The following is an 11,088-nucleotide window of genomic DNA, read 5'->3' as shown; positions in this document are numbered from 1 at the left end:
GGGGGGGGGAAGCACCAGCAGGAACATGTAAACATTTCAGACACAAGAGGAAAAACAGGCATCAATGGCAGTCGTTAACTGATTGAAAAGGAAGATATGCCTTTTGGTGCTCTCGAAAGAAGGTCACAGTCCTTTTGTTTCAGAGGTGTGTCTCGGCACCCCCCCTCGATGTTGCAGACGTTGATCTAATCTTCAGGCATCTGCCTCTCATTGAGGTGTGGAGCAGTTTTTTTTTTTACAGTGCTAGTGTAGTAAGGTACGGGATAAAATATATGTATTCAACCTAACAATAAATACAAATTAGCAGGGAATTAGAACACAAGTTAAACACTGAAACATGCAGGGGATGCCTGAGGAACAGCAGGGCGGCGACAATCTTATTAAAATTTAAATTTTTAAGCAAAGGGATTATGGTTTTGGGATAAGTTTTAAGTGAAGTATTCTATGAACATGTTGAAAGAAAATCTTTGGAAAGGGGAATATCTAGCCATTGGAGATTGGTTTACCAAATATAAAGTTGGACTAAATAGTTTTGTAGATGATTTATTAACTGATGTGTATTAAATGTGACAAAGGTGGAAGACAGATGTTTTTTTTTGACTGTACGACGCGAACGCTGACATGACAATTTTAGAGGACATGACATCATTCCATAAATACCAGACTGCTAACATTCGCATCTATGAGCTGTTTGATGTCACAGGTGCAGTTTCGTCAGCTACGTCCAGGAGAGGAGAAACAACTTCACGGGGAGTGAATGGGAAAATCCAGAGACCCACAGTTGTAAATTTTGGCATACGCTGGCTAAATGAAGGCAAAATTATGGATCTGCCAGCACAAATCTCAGTGAAATCAAGGCGGACGCGCCAAGGGAGGGGTCTCTGTGTGGAATTGGAAAGTATCGTTTGGTGAATGAAAGTGTGAAAGAAAAAGTGTTTGGATGCATATGTGGTTTGAGTGAATGTTTAAGGGACGGCCTCAGGACAGAAAATTGTTTGAGGTCACCGGCAAGCCCTTACAGTACTTAGGATGCGATGGGTGGACAGGCCTGATCACCCTGAATCCCTATTGCACTCCCAAGTATTGATTTTCAAAGTGTTATTGGAGAAAGATTGGAGTAATTAAATTCAAACATCAAGTGAATGGTTGATTGACGTTATTACACAAAATTTATGCAAAACTGAAAGTTTTGGAAGGAAGATAATTTACCCTTTCTCATTCTCACTGGCAAGTGCCACTCGTCCAGTTCTGTCCACAGGTTTGAGGTGACATGTGACCGGTGTGACCAGATGGCCGGAGAACGCTTCAAATAGCGCCTCATCACGCCCATCCCGGAGGTTCTCCTCAACAAAGAGGGAGATATAAGATATATTCACATTGGATGCGCGACTAGATAACACACACCCAGTCCAGGATAGGGCAAAATTTTCTTGGATTGTTCAGACTTTTCCATATAATACAGCACCACAGCAGTGATACTTGAAGTTAATGTCGAATTAGTCGCACTGTTTTTATGGAAAATTACTCACTTAACGCAAGGGTATGTTGTTGTAGAGGAGATATTTCAGACAAAAATGACCCTGAAGTGGTCACAAGCACGTGTCTCATGTTGGATGTATGAAATTTTATTCTGATATTTTCCATTGTAACGTATTTCATTGTATTTAGGACTAAGACATTGTAAAACACTGTTTGGAAGAACTTATAGAATACCTCAAATTTAAGAACAAATGGGAAATAGATGTTGAAGCAACTTTAGTTGACCATATGTGAAAAGTGTTAGGAAAACAAAAGACAGGCGCAAATTTAGAGTGACAAGGATCTTTCTGTCTCCCAGCAGGGGCACTAAATTAGTGGAGCCAGGATACTGGGTGCTTGTAAGAAGTTTGAAGATAAGACATTTGTAATTACCCAAGGGGGAAGGAGGCGTTAGTAACAGCTCTCACAGCTGTAAAGATAGCAGAAAGGTCAACATTGGTTTATTCGACACGTTGTAAAGAGGTCACACGTTGTAAAGAGGTCACGTTGGTTGAAATCTCCTACAAAGGAGACACCAGACTAAGAGGTTTATACAGAGTTGCAAGCGGGACAAAATTTATTTAAGAGGAACTGTCCTCACTTGAGGCCGAGGCCAGATCTGCTGACCAGCATGATGGTCACCAGCTAAATGGGGACACCTCAGGTGAGATTGGCCGTGCCGTGCATCAGATATTTCTGGCCCGTTGGGGTCGATGTTGCTGTGTCTTTCAGGTGGGGAAGGGGGAGACAGGCCTGGTCTATGTGGCCAGGGCGAGACGTGAATGGAGTGAGACTTCCGGCAGTGACCCATCCAATAATGTCGACATTACACAGCTGTTCCAGTTGGCCGTCCACAAGGGCGTGCCCCTCCCAGTGGCAGAAATCAGGCGAAATAGTCCATCAATGAGAAATGCTACTCGGGCTAAGTAGAACACATTTTGTACATAATTTTGCACGACATCAGAAAAGGAAAATATGGGATTGGATTAAGGAGCGTGACTAAAATTGTTGTACTTGCAGGTTTAGAAGGCCAAGAGAGATAAGAAAAAAGGAGGCAGCTGCTCCTTCCACTTCTGCTGCTTCTGGGCAAGGTTCGGGTGACGCAGCGCCACAGCAGACTGGCTGCTGTCCATAGCAGGCCAGTCAACGAGGTTGGGATTGCAGTAACAGAGGTATGGGTGGTTACAGACGGGGGTTGTGAGTGGGGTGTGCACTTGCTGCGGGGTGTGGGGTCACTGGGTGATGAGCTGTCCATGCCGAGCCACTTTCTGGAATGTGCCATCCTCCGGTGCCATATCTGTCACAAAGAGCTCCACCAGCGCAGGGGGCGCCACCGTTACCCAACGCACTTGACACAAACCCGCTCGTACCCCATTCCATGACAGGGGGCCGCGGAGCTTCAGCGTTCGAGGACTAGCAGGTCCTAGCATTCCGGGGACGGTGGATGGACAAGTTTTCGATGGTGCTGGATATTGGGGCGAGCTATGAGCTCCTTCCGCAACCCCCACTGAGCCATGTGGACTTTCTAGATTGCCTGAGTCACTGCCATTGACTGAACGAACACTGGAATTCGAGTGGCATTCCCGGATGGGACTGAACTTGACTGTGCACATCCGTCAGAGGGAGCATATGTCGTGCTCTCTTCCTTCCCAGTGGCTAAACTGAACTGAAACATTTGAGGGCAGCTCTGAAACCTGGTTCCCATCCTCCCGCGGTGGGTATGCCCTGTTCTTGCTCTGGTCTGAGTGGTTTAGCAACCGCCACCCTTTCAATTCACCAATTGACATATCACATTGTACATGTGATCACAAACATGATTTGGTTTATCAAAAATGCACTCATCCAAATTTAGTCATGAGTGCATCTTGCGTTAGAATTATATATTTGTTATGTCTACTGGCGTTGCCTCGCACGCGTGCCTTGTCCCTGAGCAGCGGAAATGGTATGAATTGTTTACTTTCGCCGAGCCACAAATCACATTGAATATTGATGAGCGTCATCATACTAGAGATCTAGACCCCATAGTTGTTGAATACTCCGCGTCACAATCGGGAGATCATATTTCAGCACCGACTACAAATTCTTTGGTTTTGGGGACATTACTAAATTTCAGAATTTCCAGGGAAGGGTCGCTCGGAAATGGTAGTTCTGTGTGTGTCTCTGCTAGAGGTGTTGTGGACCCAGGGCCCGACTGATTTGGGGCTCGGCTCCACAGCTCCGCGATTGTTTTTACTGTCTCTACCCCCTCCCCCAGTTGACAGAATCAGTGTGGGCACAGCCTGTAGGTGGATTGAGCCAATCATGAGACAATAGGAGGTGAAGACTGCAGCGGTCTTGGAGCTGTCTATGTCTTGTAGAGCACCTTTTCTTCCCATACAAAAAAAAAAAATAATAAAAAAAAAAATAATAAAAATAGAGGTTTAATTCGGTATCTGCGTTATTATAGTTTTGGGATTTTTTTTTAAATTTTAAGCATTTCATTTGTGTTGCTTTAAAATTTGTCAATTAACAGTCAAAATTGGAGCGTTAGCTCGAGGCTTAATTTGAAATCTCGGAACGCAGTTAGATATTTGAATTCAGTGAACTCAGCATCACTGGAGTCGGACATCACTCCGTACATCAACCTCCGGGTGCTTTCCCGGAGGTGGACTCATTCTCGCTGATAAGGACAGTTTAGAGTTCTGGCTAGAACCTGACACGCCATCCAATTGGGAACTACAGGACAAAAGTGGTGCCATAGCTCACAGTTGCGCCCGGCCCCGGTAGTTGCGCCCGGCCCCAGTATTTGTGCCCGCCAAGGTTGAGCTTAGAGGTTGACCGCCCGGACGGGCAGGTCAAGAGAGGGAATGTGTAGATGGCATGAATTGGATCAAAGTCAGACACTTTCGAGTCTGAACAAAGACGAGGACGATGCAAATGTTTGACTATTTTGCTGGATGGCTTGTGCTTTGTGTGGACTATGTTGGCGTTTGAACAAAGGATGCAGGATGACAGAAGTGATGGAGTGAAAGGAGAACGAGTGATGGTGTACTATTCCTGTAATGGAACGGTATGGTATGAAGCAGAGCGAGATGACGGTAAGACGCTGACACAGACACAACAACTACTGCTAAATCTGAAATGTAAACAACCGACACAGGTGAACACTTGGGTGACAATTTTAATTGGACACACCCATGGAATGATGTGGGAATAAAAAAGAAAGAGCCTATTTTTGACACCCAAGTTGCAAAACAAAAGTTCACCTGCCTAAAAGTTAAATGGGACTGGTCCTGGGATTGGAAATCTCCAGGAGTCATGGTGTAATGAAAATGTGTCTTTGCCAGTAGGAATCCCTCTCGTTCGTGATGATGTTTGGCTGTGGTGTGGAGAGAAAGTGCTGTACGATAGGCTTCCCACCAATGCCTCAGGTAAGTGCGCCCTGGTAACGCTGATCATGCCAGTTAGTGTGACAGCCTTAGATCTGGCCAAAATGGAGTGGGAAGGTGTTGGACAATGGGGAAGAATCCCCTTCCTTAACAGGAAGAGAAGGGACATGCAAGAATGGTTGAATGCAGGAGATCCCACGTATATAGATGCAATTGGAGTTCCAAGAGGGATCCCTGACGAGTATAAATTGGTGGATCAAATTGCAGCAGGATGGGAGAGTCTTTTCCTGTTCGTTCCAGTAAACAAAAATGTGGACCGGATTAATTATGTCCACTATAATGTCCAACGATTGGCGAATTTTACCACCTCAGCACTCCAGGCAGTGCATGAGCAATTGGCTGCCACGTCTCTTATGGCATTCCAGAACAGAATAAGCTTAGATATGGTGTTAGCCGAAAGAGGAGGGGTGTGTGGTATTTTTGGGGATCAGTGTTGTACTCTGATTCCCAACAATACATCTCCTGACGGTCGCCTTACCAAGGCATTGGAGGGTCTGCGCACGCTAAGTAACAAAATGAAGGAGCACTCAGGTGTGGACACCAGTTGGTATTCTGACTGGTTAAACATCTTTGGTAAATATAAAAGCCTGATTGCATCAGTACTGATTTCTATCGCTGTGTTTGCCGCTATTATGGTGTTATGCGGATGTTGCTGTATTCCATGTATCAGATCATTAACTGTTAAGACAATAGAACGCACGTTGGGGCCACTCCCTCCGGGGGGTCAGTACATGATGATCCCTCAAAAGGACCCCCAGGAGGCGGAGGTAGCGTGGCCCTCCGGGAGTCCAGGATGTGAGTATGGAAAGATGGCCTCGGGGACCTGAGGCCATAAGGAGGGAAGGAAATTTTCTACTGATTCTTATTCTTTTACTAATTGTTTGATGTGTTTTAGTTTTATGGCAAGTGATGTCGAGCTCGTGTGCAGCAATGAAATAAGGTGTTCAAGTGATGACCTCAGATGTCTGAGGTCATGAGAGGGATTAAAGGATAATGTAAATGGCAGTCAATTTAAAACTGAACAAAGGTTAGACTGCTCGGAGCCACTTTTGTGATCCTGGCATGGAAGTCCATAGTTTCAGAGGGGTCTCGTTCACACCTCCTGTGGTGCAGCTGTGATCTAATCTTCCTGCATTCCTCTCCTGAGTGTCTGGTCATTAGCATGGTCTAAACTTCAGTTACACTTAAAGGATTTCATACTTTTGACTATTAAAGGAATATAAGAGTTTGAGCTTAACATAGTTCATTAGATGTTGGTGCATCCAATGTATGAAAATGTGATATTGTAAAATGCTGAGAGTGTGACTGGTGGCGCGAAACTGGTTGCGGGGTTTGTGCATGAATGGAATGTTTTAGAAGCAGATGGTGCTGAGCGAGACGAGATGACTCCGGGAGCATTGGCTGAAGGAGCGGCCATCGGGGGATCGCACGCAGGAGGAGCCACGGGATTCGGCGGGAGGAGAAAGACCAATGAGAGCAAGCTAAAGTTAACTGCAACATCACATAGCCAATAGAATCATGCCAGAAGGCCTTTGTCTCTGTTACATTGACATATTGTACAGTATGAATGACTACTGGAAAAACTAAAAAGTTCTGTTCTGTTGGTGGCACGAGAGGTGTAGACTTGTATTGAGAGGGATCCGAGATCTAGGTGCCATGTAGAAAATCTGTATTGGGAATAAATCCACTTTGTGCGTGAAAATGCCGGCTTCCTGATACCTTTCTATTGCAGAACGAGCGCGCATATTGTTGGATGAGTGAGAGTTGGTTAAGGTCGCAAATTGGAGTCAGATTACTAATTCGAGTTTACATTGGTTTAAAATTAAATTCTAACATTGATATAAAGATAAATTCCAACACTCCGGATTTCGGCAAACACTCGTTCTGGCCCGGGATGCTGTAGCTTTACATCATAATCCTGTATGATGAGTCTGGTCAGAGCATGTTTAGGGTCCAGAACAATGGGGTGCACTTCATCCGCTGTCAGGAGGGGGAGACGGCGAAGACGGCCTCCTACTCTGATAAGACCTGTTTGTTTATCAAACTCAGGTGCAAGTGGGATAAGTCGACTTGATTTAGCAATGGGTTTGTTGACCTTTAACTGGGTGACATCCTCAGGGAAAGACTCTCTTTGAGATTGTTGCAAGGTTTCCAGCTCAGCAGCAGCATAGGAATCAGTCGTGAGGGGCTTCTTGGAGTCGGCCGCCCCATGGAACTGCCGGGCAGTGGCCTCAATGAAACTGTCCCATGTCTCGTATTGAAGAGGATCTGGAAGACTAGAACTGGACAGAGTTAGCACGAGATTATGTTTCAGCTCACCTTCTGTCGTCATGTGCTGACTTGAGCTGTTGCTTGGAGAGTCCAGTCCGCATTTCTCCACACTTCCACCTTCATCCTCACTCTTTAAAGGAAGACCAGTCAGTGTGATTGCCACATCCACCTCTTCTTCTTTAATGTGGGGAGATGCTTCCTCCTCTTCCATTACTTGGAAGGGCTTCGCTTCCTCTTGCTCTTTAATGAAGAGGGGCTCTGTTTGCTTTGCCACCTCGTCAGGTGCCTCTTGAATATTCAGAGGCTTCTGCACTTCCTGTTTGATGTGGGGGCAGTCAATCTCATTCACTTCAATGGAGGAGGCCTCTGGCTGCTCCTCCTTTCTCACTTGAGGGAGCACCCACTTGTCTTCTTTCACATGCATGGGTTCTTTGTTCTGGGCTAGCTTCTTAATGCGGGGTGACTGTCGCTGAGGACGAACATCGACACTGATATCTGCCTTTTGAAATCCAAATCGAGTCTTCTTGAAAACAGCGTCCTGTCTTGACCGAACTGTTAGCTTCTCGCTGCGGTAGGGAAGCACCTCCATCTGCCATATCTTCTCAACGCATGAGAAGAGCTCTGTGGATGAAGGGGTGGACGTAAAAAGGCAGTGACTTACATTCGGGCTTGACTTAATGGCTTGGGCTGGCCCTTGTAGAGTCCATCCGAGGCGTGTCTTTACAGCTGCTGGCCCACCAGGTGGTCCTGATCTGACTGGCTCTATTGGTGTGATGAGGTGCGTGTTGTCAGCACCAATCAGCAGCATCGGCTGGACCCTGTTCAGTGACAGAAGAGGCAAACCTGACAGATGTTTATACTTCTGCTTAAGTGCGGCAACTGGATGAGAATGCTTTGCTAGACTCAGTTGAGCGGCTGTGAAGGCATTCGGGATACTGTATATCTTGTCAGGGCTGTCAGCTGGCGAAATCGTGAACGAAACTGACGCTCCATGGAGCTGATCCAGTCCTGACCGGATTGTACGGAGAGCCATCACCTCCTTTCTTCCTTGAAGGCACAACTGTTTGGCAGCAGGCTGGAGCAGTATTGTCCGCTCAGAGCCATCATCTAAAATTGCATATGTCTCCAAGGATTTGTCACCGTTCCTCAGGAAGACTTTGCTGATCTTCAGCAACACCTTCCGGTTGTAGACTGGACGGTCTGCATACAGGACTCTGTTGGTTGTTCTTACGAGGCAGCTTCCTGTTGGCGGTGAATGCGGCGCTTGTTCCTCCTCCTGTCCCCTCTCATTCACGTCATGCAGCACAAGCAGATGTTTCCTGCCACAGTCCTTACAGGGGGCTTTGAGCGTGCACTTTGCCGCTTGATGATTGCGTCCACAACGCCAGCACTTCTTATTGACTTTAATCCACGTCACCTTTTGTTCCCTAGTCAAGTCCTTAAAATTAGAGCAGCTGTTTAGGAAGTGCTTGTCATTATCACAATATGGGCAGTTGGCCTTTCTCCTTTCCATCGTATTTGCCTTGTCAGCTGACTGTCCAGAGGCAGGTGGGTCTGCTGCACAGCTTGATCCCAAAGCTTTCTCAGTGTTCAGGAGGATAGTAGCAGACTTACTTGAAGATTTAGGAGTGCGCTTGTTCGCTTGTTATCATGCCTCTTGTTGGATGACTCGTCTCTCTTGGGGGGCGTAATGCTGTCTTCCTGAACTTCTAGCTCATATTCCAGCCAATCAGCAAATTCGAAAAGGGTCGGAATGGAAACTCTAAGTGGATGGATGAATCTTTTAAAGCTGGCATTGAGGTCGTGAGGGAGTTTACTTAAGAGCCTCGAGACATGAGAGCCACAGGTTAATTCAACCTGACCTTGTCGACCCAGCTGTTCTAACATGCCCACTAGTGAGCGCACATTGAGAGCGAATAAGCGAAAGCTCTTAGCATCACCGCTACGTATGTTTGGACCATCCATTAGCGCTGCAATCCGTTGCACAGCAAGCTTGTGGGGCTGTCCATACATCTTGGTGAGAGCCAGCATCGTATCTGTGTAGGGTAGCCTGGAATTACAATAAGAGTCAGCCACCAGTGAGGCTTCTTCACACTTAAGATGATCAGTGAGAATCTGGTACTTGTATCTCTCAGTGGCGTCATGCGGTAATAAATTCTCTAAGGCTAACTTCATACGTGCGAACCCTCTGGGGTCTGGTGATGTGAGGCTGGGAATGGTGGGCTTTGGTCCTCTGTATGTGGTCTCTCTCTGTGGAACATGAGAGTAGGGCACTCGGGGGAAGGCTGAATCTCTGCCAGCGTATGAATCTTCATGCTGGGGGTCACTAGCTCTGAATGAGTGGGCGGGATGCCTTTGGCCATACATGTCAGCACGAGACGCACATTGCGGGGGTGTGGCTGCGTAGTATGGACTATATCCTTGATCTGCGGGTGGCTGTGAAACTTTGACTTGTGAGAAGTCCTGTACCAGGTTTCCGGACGACCCGCGTGCCTGATCTTGAAGCTGTGAGTGGGCTGGATTGTCCAGTTGGCTTCTGGTCGGGCGCTGATTGCCTCCGTCAAACCCACTGCGGTATGTGCCTGGAGGGGGGAGGGTAGGAGGAGGAGGATTAGACTGCAAGGCAGTCATCAGGCTCTGAAACTGTTTGCGGAGTTCAGCATTTTCTTGGCGCATCTCTTTAAGGGCGGCATTAAACTCACTGGGTGGGTTGAAATCCTGCCCCCTGGTGGGTTGCAACATAAAGTGCTGAGACCCCTGCTTGTGCTCAACATCCCCCAAATTTCCCGTGTCAAGGCCCTGGCTAGCCGGTGGTGATGGGGATCTACTAGTTGAGCGCTCCGTAGCTACGTGCTCCTCTGGTAATGCTCTAGTAGGAGCAGCTGGTCTTCGGAATTTACTCAGCGCACCTGGCCCACTTAAGTCATAATCAGACATATAGGAAGGCACCAATGTCAATCGTTTGGGTTTGCCGCCAGGTGCTGCTAATTCTGAGTCCTGCATCTTCAAACAGCGATTTGCCATCCGGCTCGAAGCACCATTGAAAAATATGTAACTGACTAGTGCTGGGAGGAGTATGCAAATCGCTGTTGAGAGTCCGGTTAGAACTCCAATAATGAGGGTATGGTCTTGTGGTTCAGGTCTTTTAATAAAGTTGCAGTCAAAGCACACATTTCTTGACGCTTCAAACGCTCTATTCGTGTGGTTCTAAAAGGAAAATAATAAACATTGAACATTGCATGTTACTAATTAGCAGTGAAACGTGGATTGTACAGACAAACAAACAGTGGTATTAATGCTGTAACTTACTTGTCTCACGCACAACTCAAAGCAGGATAAATGTGGACTACAACTCAAACTTAGCTCGATAGACAGACTGACACGATTCTCCCCTCTTCCTCCTTCTTATATACGCACCACGCCCACGCACGTGAGTTGGAGCACTAAACTCCGCCCTCTTAAAGGAGCCGCTGTCACAGTCTCTGAGCAGCCTTTTCTACAATAAGAGTTTTATTTTGTGTATTATTTTGGGGGAAATTGTTCAAGAGTATAGCCACACCCACCTATTAGGGCTGGGCGATAAACCGAAAATTTACCGTTACCGAAATTTATTACAATGACCGAAATAATTTTGCCCATGTCGGTTAATTCGGTGTTGAAAAAAAAGAAAAGCCTTTTCTGTCTGCGGCAATGTTCATGCCCCTTTAAGACCGCTTCAGCGCCTCTAGTCACGTGACTCCATCAGTCTGATCAAGAAAGAAAACAGACGTCTCTGTCTTAGCTGGCGATTCAAATCCAGAAGCTTTTTCACCACCCACAACACAACCATGCTGTGCTGAAAGTTCAAAGTAAGAAGCAAGGTTGGACAAGT

The sequence above is a fragment of the Idiotropiscis lumnitzeri genome, chromosome 2, assembly GCF_059441095.1.
Source record: "Idiotropiscis lumnitzeri isolate Australia: NSW breed Sydney's pygmy pipehorse chromosome 2, RoL_Ilum_1.0, whole genome shotgun sequence".
Classification (NCBI taxonomy): Eukaryota; Metazoa; Chordata; class Actinopteri; order Syngnathiformes; family Syngnathidae; genus Idiotropiscis; species Idiotropiscis lumnitzeri.
The sequence above is the reverse complement of the archived record's forward strand: the minus strand, read 5'-3'. Positions refer to the sequence as shown.